Below are 18185 nucleotides of genomic sequence, written 5' to 3'. Positions count from 1 at the left end.
CCAGTCTGGGGATGCTACCAGTCTGGGGATGCTACCAGTCTGGGTGATGTGGGTCTGAGGATGCTACCAGTCTGGGGATGCTACCAGTCTGGGGATGCTACCAGTCTGGGGATGCTACCAGTCTGTGGATGCTACCAGTCTGGGGATGCTACCAGTCTGGGGATGCTACCAGTCTGGGGATGCTACCAGTCTGTGGATGCTACCAGTCTGGGGATGCTACCAGTCTGGGGATGCTACCAGTCTGGGTGATGTGGGTCTGAGGATGCTACCAGTCTAGGTGATGTGGGTCTGAGGATGCTACCAGTCTGGGGATGCTACCAGTCTGGGGATGCTACCAGTCTGGGAAAGCTACCAGTCTGGCGATGCTACCAGTCTGTGGATGCTACCAGTCTGGGTGATGTGGGTCTGAGGATGCTACCAGTCTGGGGATGCTACCAGTCTGGGTGATGTGGGTCTGAGGATGCTACCAGTCTGGGTGATCTGGGTCTGGGGATGCTACCAGTCTGGGTGATGTGGGTCTGAGGATGCTACCAGTCTGGGGATGCTACCAGTCTGGGTGATGTGGGTCTGAGGATGCTACCAGTCTGGGGATGCTACCAGTCTGGGGATGCTACCAGTCTGGGTGATGTGGGTCTGAGGATGCTACCAGTCTGGGGATGCTACCAGTCTGGGGATGCTACCAGTCTGGGGATGCTACCAGTCGAGGTGATCTGGGTCTGGGGATGCTACCAGTCTGGGTGATCTGGGTCTGGGGATGCTACCAGTCTGGGTGATCTGGGTCTGGGGATGATACCAGTCTGGGTGATCTGGGTCTGGGGATGCTACCAGTGTGGGTGATCTGGGTCTGGGGATGCTACCAGTCTGGGGATGCTACCAGTCTGGGTGATCTGGGTCTGGGGATGCTACCAGTCTGGGTGATCTGGGTCTGGGGATGCTACCAGTCTGGGTGATCTGGGTCTGGGGATGCTACCAGTCTGGGGATGCTACCAGTCTGGGTGATCTTGGTCTGGGGATGCTACCAGTCTGGGGATGCTACCAGTCTGGGTGAACTGGGTCTGAGGATGCTACCAGTCTGGGTGATCTGGGTCTGGGGATGCTACCAGTCTGGGGATGCTACCAGTCTGGGTGAACTGGGTCTGGGGATGCTACCAGTCTGGGTGAATTGGGTCTGGGGATGCTACCAGTCTGGGGATGCTACCAGTCTGGGTGATCTTGGTCTGGGGATGCTACCAGTCTGGGAGATCAATCTCATTACACTGTCTTGTCGTATTATACAGCTGTCTGACAACAGGTTTTTCATCCAATACGAAGGCTAACAAAAAGCTAATTTCTTGAACTGTGCCTGAACCTAACTGACTTAGCCAGCAGCATACCACCCTGCATACCACCCAGCATACCACCCTGCATACCACCCAGCATACCACCCTGCATACCATCCTGCATACCAACCTGCATACCACCCTGCATACCACCCAGCATACCACCCTATATACCACCCTGCATACCACCCTGCAGCATACCAGCATAGCCAGCAGCATATCACCCTGCATACCACTGCTGGCTTGCTTCTGAACCTAACTTACTTAGCCAGCAGCATACCACCCTGCATACCACTGCTGGCTTGCTTCTGAACCTAACTTACTTAGCCAGCAGCATACCACCCTGCATACCACTGCTGGCTTGCTTCTGAACCTAACTTACTTAGCCAGCAGCATACCACCCTGCATACCACTGCTGGCTTGCTTCTGAACCTAACTTACTTAGCCAGCAGCATACCACCCTGCATACCACCCTATATACCACCCTGCATACCACCCTGCAGCATACCAGCATAGCCAGCAGCATACCACCCTGCATACCACTGCTGGCTTGCTTCTGAACCTAACTTACTTAGCCAGCAGCATACCACCCTGCATACCACTGCTGGCTTGCTTCTGAACCTAACTTACATAGCCAGCAGCATACCACCCTATATACCACCCTGCATACCACCCTGCATACCACCCTATATACCACCCTGCATACCACCCAGCATACCACCCTGCATACCACCCTATATACCACCCTGCATACCACTGCTGGCTTGCTTCTGAACCTAACTTACATAGCCAGCAGCATACCACCCTATATACCACCCTGCATACCACCCAGCATACCACCCTGCATACCACCCTATATACCACCCTGCATACCACCCAGCATACCACCCTGCATACCACCCTATATACCACCCTGCATACCACCCAGCATACCACCCAGCATACCAACCAGCATACCAACCAGCATACCACCCTGCATACCACTGCTGGCTAAGCAGGTTTGGTCCTGGTCAGTTCCTGGATGGGAGACCAGATGCTGCTGGAAGTGGTGTTAGAGGGCCGGTAGGAGGCACTCTTTCCTCTGGTCTAAAGAATATCCCAATTCCCCCAGGGCAGTGATTGGGGACATTGCCCTGTGTAGGGTGCTGTCTTTTGGACGGGATGTTAAACGGGTGTCCTGACTCTCTGCGGTCATTAAAGATCCCATGGGACTTATCGTAAGAGTAGGGGTGTTAACCCTGGTGTCCTGACTCTCTGAGGTCATTAAAGATCCCATGGGACTTATCGTAAGAGTAGGGGTGTTAACCCTGGTGTCCTGACTCTCTGAGGTCATTAAAGATCCCATGGCTCTTATCGTAAGAGTTAGGGGTGTTAACCCCGGTGTCCTGGCTAAATTCCCAAGCTGTCCCTCATACCATCATGGTCAGCTAATCATCCCCAGTTTACAATGGTCTCATTCATTCCCCTCCTCTCCCCTGTAACTATTCCCCAGGTCGTTGCTGTAAATGAGAAAGTGTTCTCAGTCATCTTACCTGGTAAAATGCAAATAATGGACACAAAAGCATCTTCTTTAAGGGATGGTTTCTATCATTTTTCAGGCCAAATCTTATAGTTTGTACGACCACCTCTCTCTCTCTCTATCTATCTACAGGTTCAGCGATTTGGCAACTCATCGCCTCGTTCCTCAAACTACCCATCTCCGGGACGCATTGCATCGTGGGGTCGACCATCGGGTTCTCCATGGTGGCCATTGGCACCAAGGGCGTACAGTGGATGCAGCTGGTCAAGATTGGTATGTCAATGACTATGTTACCCAGCCTGCTCTGCATAGGGTTTACTATCAATGACTACATTACCCAGCCTGCAGCTGGTCAAGATTGGTATGTCAATGACTATGTTACCCAGCCTGCTCTGCATAGGGTTTACTATCAATGACTACATTACCCAGCCTGCAGCTGGTCAAGATTGATAATTATTTGTTTATTAGGATCTCTTTCAGCCCACCACTGGCTAGTCATCACATGACTCAGTCTAATATGACTACATTACCCAGCCCACCACTGGCTAGTCTGCTCTGGGGTAGAGCTGACTGTTTGTGACTACATTACCTAGCCTGCTCTGGGGTAGAGCTGACTGTTTATGACTACATTACCTAGCCTGCTCTGGGGTAGAGCTGACTGTTTGTGACTACATTACATAGCCTGCTCTGGGGTAGAGCTGACTGTTTATGACTACATTACCTAGCCTGCTCTGGGGTAGAGCTGACTGTTTGTGACTACATTACATAGCCTGCTCTGGGGTAGAGCTGACTGTTTATGACTACATTACCTAGCCTGCTCTGGTGTAGGGCTGACTGTTTATGACTACATTACCTAACCTGCTCTGGTGTAGGGCTGACTGTTTATGAAAACTACCCAACAGGAGTGGTTATTTTTCAAACATGACCTATGACTACATTACCCAGCCTGCCCCTTCTTTCCCTGTTTTCTCCAGTTGCATCCTGGTTCATCTCTCCCCTACTGTCAGGAATGATGTCAGGGTTCCTCTTCTTTCTTATCAGACACTTCATCCTTAATCAGGTGGGTCACCGGTAGTCACATTATACGCTATTAGTAGTGTGTGTGTGTGTGTGTGTATGTCAGAGGTTGCTGGTGGTAGGAGCTACAGTATAGGATGAAGGGCTCATTGGACTGTTTGACTCCTTTTCATTAATTCTATTCCAGCCATTACAATGAGCCTCCTATAGCTCCTCCCACCAGCCTCCTCTGGTGTGTGTTTGGTTTTGACCTGTGTGTGTGTGCGTATGCGTGTGTGCGCGTGTGCGCGTGTGTGTGTGTGTGTGTGTGTGTGTGTGTGTGTGTGTGTGTGTGTGTGTGTGTGTGTGTGTGTGTGTGTGTGTGTGTGTGTGTGTGTGTGTGTGTGTGTGTGTGTGTGTGTGTGTGTGTGTGTGTATTTGTCTTTAGGATGACCCGGTGCCCAACGGTCTCCGTGCCCTGCCAGTGTTCTACGCCTCAACGATAGGCATCAACGCCTTCTCCATCCTTTACACAGGAGCACCATGTAGGTACTAGGACTGAGCCTAACCCAACCCTAACCTAGCCCTTTACACAGGAGCATCATGTAGGTACTAGGACTGAGCCTAACCCAACCCTAACCTAGCCCTTTACACAGGAGCATCATGTAGAACTAGGACTGAGCCTAACCCAACCCTAATCTAGCCCTTTACACAGGAGCATCATGTAAGATCTAGGACTGAGCCTAACCCAACCCTAACCTAGCCCTTTACACAGGAGCATCATGTAGAACTAGGACTGAGCCTAACCCAACCCTAACCTGGCCCTTTACACAGGAGCACCATGTAAGATCTAGGACTGAGCCTAACCCAACCCTAACCTAGCCCTTTACACAGGAGCACCATGTAAGATCTAGGACTGAGCCTAACCCAACCCTAACCTAGCCCTTTACACAGGAGCACCATGTAGGTACTAGGACTGAGCCTAACCCAACCCTCACCTAGCCCTTTACACAGGAGCACCATGTAGGTACTAGGACTGAGCCTAACCCAACCCTAACCTAGCCCTTTACACAGGAGCATCATGTAGGAACTAGGACTGAGCCTAACCCAACCCTAACCTAGCCCTTTACACAGGAGCACCATGTAGGTACTAGGACTGAGCCTAACCCAACCCTAACCTAGCCCTTTACACAGGAGCACCATGTAAGATCTAGGACTGAGCCTAACCCAACCCTAACCTAGCCCTTTACACAGCAGCACCATGTAAGAACTAGGACTGAGCCTAACCCAACCCTAACCTAGCCCTTTACACAGGAGCATCATGTAGAACTAGGACTGAGCCTAACCCAACCCTAACCTAGCCCTTTACACAGGAGCATCATGTAGAACTAGGACTGAGCCTAACCCAACCCTAACCTAGCCCTTTACACAGGAGCACCATGTAGGTACTAGGACTGAGCCTAACCCAACCCTAACCTAGCCCTTTACACAGGAGCATCATGTAGGTACTAGGACTGAGTCTAACCCAACCCTAACCTAGCCCTTTACACCTCACTATTTTTTAACTTCATCTTTATATTCAGCATAATACCAGTGTCTACATGGTGAAAACTGGGATTATCTACATTGAGGGAGGCACATTACGTGTCTCTCTCTCTCTCTCTCTCTCTCTCTCTCTCTCTCTCTCTCTCTCTCTCTCTCTCTCTCTCTCTCTCACTTTGTCTCTCTCTCTCGTGCTCCTCTCTCTCGCTCTCGCTCTCTCTCTCTCTCTCTCTCTCTCTCTCTCTCTCTCTCTCTCTCTCTCTCTTGCTCTTCTCTCTCTCTCTCTTGCTCTTCTCTCTCTCTCTCTCTCTCTCTCTCTTGCTCTTCTCTCTCTCTCTCTCTCTTGCTCTTCTCTCTCTCGCTCTTCTCTCTCTCTCTTGCTCTTCTCTCTCTCTCTCTCGCGCTCTTCTCTTGCTCTTCTCTCTCTCTCTCTCTCTCTTGCTCTTCTCTCTCTCTCTCTCTCTCTTGCTCTTCTCTCTCTCGCTCTTCTCTCTCTCTCTCTTGCTCTTCTCTCTCTCTCTCTCGCGCTCTTCTCTTGCTCTTCTCTCTCGCTCTCTCTCTCTCTCTCGCTCTCTCACTCTTTGCTCTCTCTCCCGCTCAGTGCTAGGTCTGGAGATGTTACCGGTGTGGGGTATAGCTCTGATCACGCTGGCGGGGGCTCTGGTCTGTGCTGCCGTGGTCTGGTTTGCTGTCTGCCCCTGGATGAGACGGAAGATAGCAAGTATGTATTACCAACCAGCCCTGCCCTCTGTTCCTGTCCCTGTCCCTGCCCTCTGTCCCTGTCCCCGGCTAACTCAGCACACAATGTGCCTCTCTGAAACGAAACTACCACTGCCAACCGATGTGTTCTTTCATCACCTCTGGCCCAAATAAAACTAGCTTACTGGACAGAGTAAGTTATCTAAGCTTCTTGTTGGTTAGGGAAATTAGTTATTTATTTGGGTCTGTTTCATGGTTAAGGTTTTGTTTGGTGGTGAAGGTTAGGGTTTTGTTTGGTGGTGAACGTTAGGGTTTTGTTTGGTGGTGAAGGTTAGGGTTTTGTTTGGTGGTGAAGGTTAGGGTTTTGTTTGGTGGTGAAGGTTAGGGTTTTGTTTGGTGGTGAAGGTTAGGGTTTTGTTTGGTGGTGAAGGTTAGGGTTTTGTTTGGTGGTGAAGGTTAGGGTTTTGTTTGGTGGTGAAGACATGTTTAGCAGATATTACTGCGGGTGAAGCGAAATGTTTGTGTTTCTAGCTGCAACACTGCAGTAGTATCTAACAATACACATTCATCGTGATTACGCGGTCGGACGTTTTATGAATGAATTATGAATGTTTCATTCATAATCATCACAATAAAGCTAGAATCTACAATCAAAGTAATAAGTAAATAAAATGAATGCATTAAACCTCAGACACTTTCAAACCCTTCATTCCGGGTTGTACAGTGCCTTCATCCCCCTTGGCGTTTTTCCTATTTTGTTGCATTACAACCTGTAATTTAATTGATTTTTATTTGTATTTCATGTAATGGACATACACAAAATATTCAAAATTGGTTAATTGAAATGAAAACAATAACTTGTTTTTTAAAAATAAAATAAAAATGACACGGAAAAGTATTGCGTATGTATTCACCCCCTTTGCTATGAAGGCCCCAAATAAGATCTGGTGCAACCAATTACCTCCAGAAGTCACGTGATTAGTTAGATTGCACACAGTTGGACTTTATTTAAGTGTCACATGATCTGCCACTTGATCTCAGTATATATACACCTGTTCTGAAAGGCCCCAGAGTCTGCAACACCACTAAGCAAAGGGCACCACTAAACAAGCGGCACCATGAAGACCAAGGAGCTCTCCAAACAGGTCAGGGACAAAGTTGTGGAGAAGTACAGACCAGGGTTGGGTTATAAAAAAATATCAGAAACTTTGACATCACACGGAGCAAGAATATGGCACCACAACAAACGTGCCAAGAGAGGGCCGCTCATCAAAACTCACAGACCAGGCAAGGAGGTTATTAATCAGAGAAACAACAAAGAACCCAAAGATAACCCTGATGGAGCTGCAAAGCTCCACAGTGGAGATTGGAGTATCTGCCCATAGGACCACTTTAAGCCGTACACTCCATAGAGCTTGGCTTTACAGAAGAGAGACCAGAAAAAAAGCCATTGCTTAAAGAAAGAAATAAGCAAACATGTTTGGTGTTCGCCAAAAGGCATGTGGGACACTCCCCAAACATATGGAAGAAGGTACTCTGGTCAGATGAGACTAAAATGTAGCTTTTTGGCCATCAAGGAAAACGTTTGGTGCAAACCCAACACCTCGCATCACCCCGAGAAGCATGGTGGTGGCAGCATCATACTGTGGGGATGTTTTTCATCGGCAGGGACTGGGAAACTGGTCAGAATTGAAGGAATGATGGATGGCGCTAAATACAGGGAAATTCTTGAGGGAAACCTGTTTCAGTCTTCCAGAGATTTGAGACTGGGACGGAGGTTCACCTTCCAGCAGGACAATGACCCTAAGCATACTGCTAAAGCAACACTCGAGTGGTTTAAGGGGAAACTTTTGAATGTGTTGGAATGGCCTAGTCAAAGCCCAGACCTCAATCCAATTGAGAATCTGTGGTATGACTTAAAGATTGCTGTACACCAGCAGAAACCCATCCAACTTGATGGAGCTGGAGCAGTTTTGCTTTGAAGAACGGGAAAAAAATCCCAGTGGTTAGATGTGCCAAGCTTATAGAGACTTGCAGCTGTAAATGCTGCAAAAGGTGGCTCTACAAAGTATTGACTTTGGGAGGGTGAATAGTTATGCATGCTCAAGTTTCCAGTCTTTTTGTCTTATTTCTAGTTTTGTTTCACAATAAAAAAAATATGTTGCATCTTTAAAGTCATAGGCATGTTGTGTAAATCAAATGATATAATCTCCCCCCCAAAATGTATTTTAATTCCACTTTCGCAAGCCACTGTACTGCCATTCCGGTAGAATGTTTTCATAACATATGCTTCATCACACAGTTTAATTTATGGATTAATATTTCAGCTGAAGCGTTTGTTGCGAGTGACAGGTTAACTTCTTGCGTCAAGCCATCCCGGATCCGGTATCGTGTACACAGCGCCCCCATAGGTTCAACAGGTTAACTTCTTGCGTCAAGCCATCCCGGATCCGGTATCGTGTACACAGCGCCCCCATAGGTTCAACAGGTTAACTTCTTGCGTCGAGCCCGGATCCGGTATCGTGTACACAGCGCCCCCATAGGTTGAACAGGTTAACTTCTTGCGTCGAGCCCTGATCCGGTATCGTGTACACAGCGCCCCCATAGGTTCAACAGGTTAACTTCTTGCGTCGAGCCCGGATCCGGTATCGTGTACACAGCGCCCCCATAGGTTCAACAGGTTAACTTCTTGCATCGAGCCCGGATCCGGTATCGTGTACACAGCGCCCCCATAGGTTCAACAGGTTAACTTCTTGCGTCGAGCCCGGATCCGGTATCGTGTACACAGCGCCCCCATAGGTTCAACAGGTTAACTTCTTGCGTCGAGCCCGGATCCGGTATCGTGTACACAGCGCCCCCATAGTTTCAACAGGTTAACTTCTTGCGTCGAGCCATCCCGGATCCGGTATCGTGTACACAGCGCCCCCATAGGTTCAACAGGTTAATGACTGATCGGTATCTCAATGCATTTATAGTCTAAAGTACTATAAATTAAATATTTTTCATCAATTTACACAGCCATAATGACAAAGCAAAAACTGTTTTTGTTTTTCTCTAATCTATAAATAATTGAAATCTGAAATATCACATTTACGTAAGTATTCAGACCCTTTACTTTGTACTTTGTTGAAGCATCATTGGCAGCGATTACATCTTCGACTCTTCTTGACTCTTCTTGACTCTTCTTGACTCTTCTCGACTCTTCTCGACTCTTCTCGACTCTTCTTCACTCTTCTTCACTCTTCTTGACTCTTCTTGACTCTTCTTGACTCTTCTCGACTCTTCTCGACTCTTCTCGACTCTTCTTCACTCTTCTTCACTCTTCTTCACTCTTCTTGACTCTTCTCGACTCTTCTCGACTCTTCTCGACTCTTCTCGACTCTTCTCGACTCTTCTCGACTCTTCTCGACTCTTCTTGACTCTTCTCGACTCTTCTTGACTCTTCTCGACTCTTCTTCACTTGGTTCATTTTCTGTGTTTTGTTGCACCGTTCGTTTGTCGTTTCAGTTTCATTAAAACCGTTTAATACCTTGGTCCTCCTCTCTTTCTCCCGACGACGATCCTTATAGCTACAAGCTTGGCACCCCTGTATTTGTAGAGTTTCTCCCATTCTTCTCTACAGATCCTCTCAAGCTCTGTCAGGTTGGATGGGGAGCAATGCTGCACAGCTATTTTCACGTCTCTCCAGAGATGTTTATTCGGACTCTGGCTGGGCCACTCAAGGACATGTACAGACTTGTCCTGAAGCCACTCCTGTGTTGTCTTGGCTGTGTGCTTAGGGTCATTGTCCTGTTGGGAGGTGGACCTTTGCCCAAGTCTGAGGTCCTGAGCGCTCTGGAGCAGGTTTTCATGAAGGGTCTCTCTGTACTTTGCTTTGTTCATCTTGGCCTCGATCTTGACTAGTCTCCCAGTCCCAGCCACTGAAAAACATCCGCACAGCATGATGCTGCCACCACCATGCTTCACCATAGGGATGGTGCCAGGTTTACTCCAGACGTGACACTTCGCATTCAGGCCAAAGAGTTAAATCTTGGTTTCACCAGACCTGAGAATCTTGTTTCTCATAGTCTGGGAGTCTTTAACCTCTCTGGGATATGTGGGATGAGCGCCAGGGAAAATGCAGAGCGCCAAATTCAAATAAATGACTATAAAAATGTAAACTTTCATTAACTTCTTCGAGATAGGGGGCGCTCTTAATTTTTGGATAAAAAACGTTCCCGTTTTAAACAAGATATTTTGTCACGAAAAGATGCTCGACTATGCATATAATTGACAGCTTTGGAAAGACAACACTCTGACGTTTCCAAAACTACAAAGACATTATCTGTGAGTGCCCCAGAACTAATGCTACAGGCGAAACCAAGATTAAATTTCATACAGAAAATGCCCCAGATTCTGAAGGCGCTGTGTTCCAATGTCTCTTTGTATGGCTGTGAATGCGCCAGGAATGAGCCTGCGCTTTCTGTCGTTTCCCCAAGGTGTCTGCAGCATTGTGACGTATTTGTAGGCATATCATTGGAAGATTGACCATAAGAGACTACATTTAACAGGCGTCCGCCCGGTATCCTGCGTCAAAATTATTGCGTAATCTCTTGGTCCATGCGCGTTTCATTTCTTCAGAGGAGAAACTAAACTGCCACGAATGATTTTATCACCGATAGATACGTGAAAAACACCTTGAGGATTGTTTCTAAACAACGTTTGCCATGTTTCTGTCGATATTATGGAGTTAATTTGGAAAAAAGTTTGCGTTGTAATGACTTAATTTTCGGGTTTTTTCTTACCCAAACGTGATGAAGAAAACGGAGCGATTTGTCTACACAAATACTATTTTTGTAAAAACTGAACATTTGCTATCTAACTGAGAGTCTCCTCATTGAAAACATCTGAAGTTCTTCAAAGGTAAATTATTTTATTTGAATGCTTTTCTTGTTTTTGTGGAAAATGTTGCATGCTGAAATAGAGGCATAATCCTATGCTAGGCTATCAATACTGTTACACAAATGCTTGTTTAGCTATGGTTCAAAAGCATATTTTGAAAATCTGAGATGACAGTGTTGTTAAATCACACATGCAATATAGCAAATTAAAGCTACTCTTGTTGTGAATCCTGCCAACATGTCGCCGAAAAAGTATTTTCGGCGAAAGCAAACGATGCTATTATCTGGGGATAGCACCTCCGTAAACAAAGAGAGAAACCATATTTCAACCCTGCAGGCGCGACACAAAACGCAGAAATAAAAATATAAATCATGCCTTACCTTTGATGAGCTTCTTCTGTTGGCACTCCAATATGTCCCATCAACATCACAAATGGTCCTTTTGTTCGATTAATTCCGTTGATATATATCCAAAATGTCCATTTATTTGGCGCGTTTGATCCAGAAAAACACTGGTTCCAACTTGCGCAACACGACTACAAAATATCTCAAAAGTTACCTGTAAACTTTGCCAAAACACTTCAAACTACTTTTGTAATACAACTTTAGGTATTTTTTAACGGAAATAATCGATCAAATTGAAGACGGGATGATCTGTGTTCAATACAGGAAGAAAACAAACTGTAGCTTTCTGGTCACGCGCGCATAAAGTGACCCTCTTTCAAGATGGCCGTACTTCTTCATTACACAAAGGAATAACCTCAACCAATTTCCAAAGACTGTTGACATCCAGTGGAAGCGATAGGAACTATAATAACGTCCCTTAGAAATCTGTATTCCCAATGAAAACCCATTGAAAAGAGAGTGACTTAAAAAATCTGAATGGTTTGTCCTCGGGGTTTCGCCTGCTAAATAAGTTCTGTTATACTCACAGACATGATTCAAACAGTTTCAGAAACTTCAGAGTGTTTTCCATCCAAATCCACTAATAATATGCATATCTCATCTTCTGGGAATGAGCAGCAGGCAGTTGAATTTGGGCATGCATTTCATCCGGACGTGAAAATACTGCCCCGTCACCAAGAAGTTAAGTGCCTTTGAGCAAACTCCAAGTGGGCTGTCATGTGCTTTTTACTGAAGAGTGGCTTCCATCAGGCCACTCTACTGTAAAGGCCTGATTGGTGGAGTGCTGTAGAGATTGTTGTCCTTCTGGAAGGGTCTTAAAAACTGTTTTTTTCTTCGTCATTATGGGGTAGTTTGTGTAAATTGATGAGGAAAATTGTTTACTTAATCCAGTTTATAATGAGGCTGTAACGTAACTAAAATCTGGAAAAAGTCAAGCGGTCTGAATACTTAACGAAGGCACTGTATATAAAGTTTGCTTTGTGTTCAGGTTAGGTAGGTATGCATTTGGTTGGTATGTTCAGAAGGGTAAAGTGAGCTTCCAGTTTGAAATATGCAACCCTTGGTAAGCTCCATGAACTCTGAGCGTAGTACCATATTCCAGTAGGTATCATTGGACTATGTAGTGGTAGTGGGGTTCCTCTGTTTGACTGTATTCTTCCACTTTGCACTTACTGAACACGACCGTGGCCTGAGAGAACTCTTTGGGTTAGAGGGTATCACTAAACATGACCGTGGCCTGAGACCCTCTAACCCAGAGAGTTCTATCACTGAACATGACCGTGGCCTGAGAGAACTCTCTGGGTTAGAGGGTATCACTGAACACGACCGTGGCCTGAGAGAACTCTCTGGGTTAGAGGGTATCACTAAACACGACCGTGGCCTGAGAGAACTCTCTGGGTTAGAGGGTATCACTAAACATGACCGTAGAACTCTCTAGAATTTAATTGACAGTGACAGTTAGTTGCGTCAACTGTTGGAATGTTTTATATTGTTCTAAATCTAGACATTCAGTAACATAGCATTGTTTAAATATTTCATGACTGTTATAGAATGTTGTAATGTTATGTTATTAGAGCTCTAAGATGGCTGATATAGAATGTTGTAGTGTCATGTTAATGAGGTTCTAACATGGCTGTTATAGAATGTTGTAGTTTCATGTTAATGAGGTTCTAACATGACTGTTATAGAATGTTCTAGTGTGATGTTAATGAGGTTCTAACATGGCTGTTATAGAATATTGTAGTGTCATGTTAATGAGGTTCTAACATGACTGTTATAGAATGTTGTAGTGTCATGTTAATGAGGTTCTAACATGACTGTTATAGAATGTTGTAGTGTGATGTTAATGAGGTTCTAACATGGCTGTTATAGAATGTTGTAGTTTCATGTTAATGAGGTTCTAACATGGCTGTTGTAGTGTCATGTTAATGAGGTTCTAACATGACTGTTATAGAATGTAGTAGTGTCATGTTAATGAGGTTCTAACATGACTGTTATAGAATGTTGTAGTCTCATGTTAATGAGGTTCCAACATGACTGTTATAGAATGTTGTAGTGTCATGTTAATGAGGTTCTAACATGACTGTTATAGAATGTTGTAGTGTGATGTTAATGAGGTTCTAACATGACTGTTATATAATGTTGTAGTGTGATGTTAATGAGGTTCTAACATGGCTGTTATAGAATGTTGTAGTTTCATGTTAATGAGGTTCTAACATGACTGTTATAGAATGTTGTAGTGTCATGTTAATGAGGTTCTAACATGACTGTTATAGAATGTTCTAGTTTCATGTTAATGAGGTTCTAACATGGCTGTTATAGAATGTTGTAGTTTCATGTTAATGAGGTTCTAACATGACTGTTATAGAATGTTGTAGTTTCATGTTAATGAGGTTCTAACATGACTGTTATAGAATGTTGTAGTTTCATGTTAATGAGGTTCTAACATGACTGTTATAGAATGTTGTAGTGTGATGTTAATGAGGTTCTAACATGGCTGTTATAGAATGTTGTAGTTTCATGTTAATGAGGTTCTAACATGACTGTTATAGAATGTTGTAGTGTCATGTTAATGAGGTTCTAACATGACTGTTATAGAATGTTGTAGTGTCATGTTAATGAGGCTCTAACATGACTGTTATAGAATGTTGTAGTGTGATGTTAATGAGGTTCTAACATGACTGTTATAGAATGTTGTAGTGTCATGTTAGTGAGGCTCTAACATGACTGTTATAGAATGTTGTAGTGTCATGTTAATGAGGTTCTAACATGACTGTTATAGAATGTTGTAGTCTCATGTTAATGAGGTTCTAACATGGCTGTTATAGAATGTTGTAGTGTCATGTTAATGAGGTTCTAACATGACTGTTATAGAATGTTGTAGTGTCATGTTAATGAGGTTCTAACATGACTGTTATAGAATGTTGTAGTGTCATGTTAATGAGGTTCTAACATGACTGTTATAGAATGTTGTAGTGTCATGTTAATGAGGTTCTAACATGACTGTTATAGAATGTTGTAGTTTCATGTTAATGAGGTTCTAACATGACTGTTATAGAATGTTGTAGTGTGATGTTAATGAGGTTCTAACATGGCTGTTATAGAATGTTGTAGTTTCATGTTAATGAGGTTCTAACATGACTGTTATAGAATGTTTTAGTGTCATGTTAATGAGGTTCTAACATGACTGTTATAGAATGTTGTAGTGTCATGTTAATGAGGTTCTAACATGACTGTTATAGAATGTTGTAGTGTCATGTTAATGAGGTTCTAACATGTTAATGACTGTTATAGAATGTTGTAGTTTCATGTTAATGAGGTTCTAACATGGCTGTTATAGAATGTTGTAGTGTCATGTTAATGAGGTTCTAACATGACTGTTATAGAATGTTGTAGTGTCATGTTAATGTTGTAGGTTAATGAGGTTCTAACATGACTGTTATAGAATGTTGTAGTTTCATGTTAATGAGGTTCTAACATGACTGTTATAGAATGTTGTAGTTTCATGTTAATGAGGTTCTAACATGACTGTTATAGAATGTTGTAGTGTCATGTTAATGAGGTTCTAACATGACTGTTATAGAATGTTGTAGTGTCATGTTAATGAGGTTCTAACATGACTGTTATAGAATGTTGTAGTGTCATGTTAATGAGGTTCTAACATGACTGTTATAGAATGTTGTAGTGTCATGTTAATGAGGTTCTAACATGACTGTTATAGAATGTTGTAGTGTCATGTTAATGAGGTTCTAACATGACTGTTATAGAATGTTGTAGTGTCATGTTAATGAGGTTCTAACATGACTGTTATAGAATGTTGTAGTGTCATGTTAATGAGGTTCTAACATGACTGTTATAGAATGTTGTAGTGTCATGTTAATGAGGTTCTAACATGACTGTTATAGAATGTTGTAGTGTCATGTTAATGAGGTTCTAACATGACTGGTTATAGAATGTTGTAGTGTCATGTTAAGTGTCATGTTAATGAGGCTCTAACATGACTGTTATAGAATGTTGTAGTGTCATGTTAATGAGGTTCTAACATGACTGTTATAGAATGTTGTAGTCTCATGTTAATGAGGTTCTAACATGGCTGTTATAGAATGTTGTAGTGTCATGTTAATGAGGTTCTAACATGACTGTTATAGAATGTTGTAGTGTCATGTTAATGAGGCTCTAACATGACTGTTATAGAATGTTGTAGTGTCATGTTAATGAGGTTCTAACATGACTGTTATAGAATGTTGTAGTGTCATGTTAATGAGGCTCTAACATGACTGTTATAGAATGTTGTAGTGTCATGTTAATGAGGTTCTAACATGACTGTTATAGAATGTTGTAGTGTCATGTTAATGAGGTTCTAACATGACTGTTATAGAATGTTGTAGTGTCATGTTAATGAGGTTCTAACATGACTGTTCTAGAATGTTGTAGTGTCATGTTAATGCATCATAATGCATAAACTTCAATGTTTTGACTCTAAACACATTGACTCTGGTATGCAGGCGTAATTAAGTCCTAATGTGAGTGTTGCCTGCTGAAGTCAAGGTCAAACACACACACACACACACACACACACACACACACACACACACACACACACACACACACACACACACACACACACACACACACACACACACACACACACACACACACACACACACACACACACACACACACTGCTGCTGTGAGAGTCAAACTGTTTCTGATTGAGTGGTTGCTAAGCACTTTCTAAACGTTAGGATTAGGTTTCTCTCTCCCCAGATCAGCTGACGGCTGCATAACATTCCACTAACAGGAACGTAGTGGAGAGGTCCCTCTGCTCTTTCCACAAGCATAAACACAACCAGATCAACACGACAGACAGACAGATGCTTTGTCAATCACAACACACTTCCGTCCGCAAACTGTACGTGTGTGTTTATACTGTGTGTGAAATTTAACCTTATCCGCTTGTCTCTAAAAATGTACTCACTGTGACTGTGAGTACTATGTTTGTCCCACCTACAGCAGCTATCTCAAGATACAGTAGCTATCTCAAGATACAGTAGCTATCTCAAGATACAGTAGCTATCTCAAGATACAGTAGCTATCTCAAGATACAGTAGCTATCTCAAGATGGCGGACTGTGATCTACTGTTGTCTCCGCGAAATGTTTACTTGCATAGTAGCAATATCAATATAAAGAAAAAAAGAACAAGTATCAATGTCAGTAGGGAATAAAATAAAGTATTACAAGACCATATCAGTGATACTGGTGATTAATGAGGTAGTTATAAGCATTATAATCAGGGGTAATGTAGCTGAGCAGCAGGATAAAATAATGAATAGTAGCAGTGACTTATAGCGTGTGTGTTAGGAGAGAGTTATGTGAATAGAGGCAATGCTGATAGTGCTGAGGACTGGGAACTCTTCCCCCAGTGATGAACTGGTCCGTCCGAACCACGCATGAACAAGGGAATCTATTTTCGGAGAGCCTGTTTCTTCCCTGCCCTTGACTTTCGGTGCAGGGCATGTGATGTCCGTAGCTTCTTCGTCGCGAAACTCTCTGATCTTCTCAAAAACATACGTTTGTCTAGCTGTGTCCAGTCCAGGTGGTGCTTGTCCAGTCCAGGTGGTGCTTGTCCAGTCCAGGTGGTGCTTGTACAGGCAGGTGGTGCTTGTACAGGCAGGTGGTGCTTGTCCAGTCCAGGTGGTGCTTGTACAGGCAGGTGGTGCTTGTACAGGCAGGTGGTGCTTGTCCAGTCCAGGTGGTGCTTGTACAGGCAGGTGGTGCTTGTACAGTCCAGGTGGTGCTTGTCCAGGCAGGTGGTGCTTGTACAGTCCAGGTGGTGCTTGTCCAGGCAGGTGGTACTTGTCCAGTCCAGGTGGTGCTTGTCCAGGCAGGTGGTGCTTGTCCAGGCACGTGGTGCTTGTCCAGGCAGGTGGTGCTTGTCCAGTCCAGGTGGTGCTTGTCCAGTCCAGGTGGTGCTTGTACAGGCAGGTGGTGCTTGTACAGTCCAGGTGGTGCTTGTACAGTCCAGGTGGTGCTTGTACAGGCAGGTGGTGCTTGTACAGTCCAGGTGGTGCTTGTACAGGCAGGTGGTGCTTGTCCAGTCCAGGTGGTGCTTGTACAGTCCAGGTGGTGCTTGTACAGGCAGGTGGTGCTTGTCCAGTCCAGGTGGTGCTTGTCCAGGCAGGTGGTGCTTGTCCAGTCCAGGTCTAATGTCCGGTCTAATGTCCATTTCTCGTGTTTCCTGGCCCACGCAAGTCTGTTCTTCTTATTGGTGTCCTTTAGTAGTGGTTTCTTTGCAGCAATTCGACCATGAAGGCCTGATTCACACAGTCTTCTCTGAACAGTGGATGTTGAGATCTGTGTTAGTTGAACTCTGTGAAGCATTTATTTGGGCTGCAATTTCTGAGGCTGGTAATTCTAATGAACTTATCCTCTGCGGCAGAGGTAACTCTGGGTCGTCCTTTCTTGTGGCGGTCCTCACGAGAGCCAGTTTCATCATAACACTTGATGGATTTTGCGAGTGCACTTGAAGAAACTTTCAAAGTTCTTGAAATGTCCCCTTGTGACTGACCTTCATGTCTTAAAGTAATGATGGTCGGTCATTTATTTTTGCTTATTTGAGCTGTTCTTGGCATAATATGACCTTCACCTTATTTGGTTAAATACCATCTTCCATATTTGTTTACTTAACCTCTCACATCCAATGAGATTGCAGAGCGCCAAATCATCAAAATGTATTTTGTGTGTTCAGATGCCCAAAGTGAACAAAGTCATGACAATCAGATCAATTAAACTACCAGAAAACTACCAGAAAACTACCAGAAACT

At 44.3% G+C, this 18185-nt stretch overlaps 1 pseudogene; it reads left to right on the top strand.

Moving 5' to 3' along the window:
* Positions 1-18185, top strand: part of LOC124033430 — a 64538-nt pseudogene that overhangs the window by 20986 nt on the left and 25367 nt on the right.

This window comes from Oncorhynchus gorbuscha, linkage group LG04, assembly GCF_021184085.1.
Source record: "Oncorhynchus gorbuscha isolate QuinsamMale2020 ecotype Even-year linkage group LG04, OgorEven_v1.0, whole genome shotgun sequence".
Classification (NCBI taxonomy): Eukaryota; Metazoa; Chordata; class Actinopteri; order Salmoniformes; family Salmonidae; genus Oncorhynchus; species Oncorhynchus gorbuscha.
Note: the sequence above shows the minus strand (reverse complement) of the source record. Positions and strands in the feature narration are given on the sequence as shown.